General features: G+C 42.0%; 1 non-coding gene across 1 annotated transcript; it reads left to right on the forward strand.

Moving 5' to 3' along the window:
- The first annotated feature begins 337 nt into the window (after positions 1 to 337).
- Positions 338 to 409, forward strand: trnaq-cug (transfer RNA glutamine (anticodon CUG)). The gene has a single exon. It is a non-coding gene; the product is annotated as a tRNA-Gln (tRNA).
- The last annotated feature ends 1,240 nt before the right edge of the window (positions 410 to 1,649 follow it).

The raw sequence follows: 1,649 nt of genomic DNA on the forward strand, positions 1-1,649 counted from the left end.
GTTTATCATTGTTCTATGACAAATTTCAAGTCAAATAACATGGAATTAAGTTCAAGTGGTGGTAGAAGGCAGGTACAAGTGGTGGGTACGGCGTTGAAGAAAACTGTAACGTGAAGCTGGCTAGCTAGCACAAATAGCTGGCCAAAAGCCAAAGCAATGGCTGCAGGGGTTGGCTAAACTGGGCAGACATGAGAGAAGTCAAGAAAATGAAAGGCTCCCGTCCCCTCTTGGAGGAGATACACAACATGAACGCTAAAATGCACACTTCTTCAAACAAGGGAGGAAAGGAGTTGAGATAAGTGGACATGGTTGAGCAGCCTACATGTGCACAGACAGGGGTTCCATGGTGTAATGGTTAGCACTCAGGACTCTGAATCCTGCGATCCGAGTTCAAATCTCGGTGGAACCTAACTTCTTACCTACCTTGTTGGACGCACTTATTGGAAAGTTGCTTTGGATAAAAGCGTCTGCTTAATGACCGTAATGTAATTTTAAATGGATTATGAACAAACAATGTACACATTTTGGGTTGTTCCAGTGACGTATTACAAGCCTTAGCTGGCCTGCTGTGTGCTGTGAATGTAAACATAGCTAATGACAAACCAAGCCCTGTTATCTATATTTACAGATGTTGCTCGTTGTAGTTAAATTTTAAAAAGTGTCCTTCTCTGTACAGAGAGTAGATTGAGTAGTAGTTTGAAAAACAAGCCGGACCACCTTCGGTAGTCTTCACACATTGTTCACCACTGTACTGCTGCAGAGCCTGTTTGACCATGGCTGCAGTGGGACATCTGGTCTTACAGTGGCTGCCACCTGTTTCTTCGGAGGGATCGTTCACAAAACTGGGATCCATGATATGCCCATTTGTCGACAGCATTAGTTGCAGCGCGTCATGTGATGTGACAGATTAAGCTCTGGACTCAGTACTATCTCAGATTTCCCATTAAAGATGAACTGAGAGAGCAAGCAGGGGGGTCGTGATAGGTTTTTCCATTTCGGAAAATAAGTATGACCCTGCACTCGTGTAAAAGCAGAACAGTATCAGCTAACATTGTTTGTTTGCTGGAAATCTTAGGTCTTGCAATGAAAAAAAGCTGTAAAATGTACTCAAGTATCAAAAATCAGAACACTTGCAACAACGAAAAGTGGGGTTTAGTTTCACTGTCGAGTGGAAACCTGCTAGCTCCAGCCCAGGGGATTTTCATGTCTTCCGATCAGTTGATGAAGGAAGAAAAGAAAAGTGGAAGAATGGAAAGATTGGAGGAGAGAAATGGGTAAGGAAGAAAAATAATGTATGACTGATAAAAGATGATTATGAATGACATAAAGGGTGGAAATGAGAGAAGGAAGGAGGGAACATTGTCAAAGGAAAAGAAGGGAAGGCAAGAGAAAAATAAGAAGAAAGCAAGGGAATAAAGAACAATCTGGGGAGAAAAGGCCCCAATGTCACACTGACTTCAACGGTATGTCCACTTAAGCCAAGTTAAAATACTTTGGTATGATTAAGATAGGGAAATAAATCCAAGACCACTTTGTCCATTTGGCAGGCAAAGGTGTGAATAAACAGATTAACTTCACTGAGAGGTATTACAAACAATCTATACATCATCATGGACCTGCAGTGTCATTAGAAAACAGGGAACAGGCTG

The sequence above is a fragment of the Genypterus blacodes genome, unplaced genomic scaffold (genome assembly GCF_046128005.1).
Source record: "Genypterus blacodes isolate CSIRO-AG114 ecotype Tasmania unplaced genomic scaffold, CSIRO-AGI_Gbla_v1 ptg000044l_1, whole genome shotgun sequence".
Taxonomy (NCBI): Eukaryota; Metazoa; Chordata; class Actinopteri; order Ophidiiformes; family Ophidiidae; genus Genypterus; species Genypterus blacodes.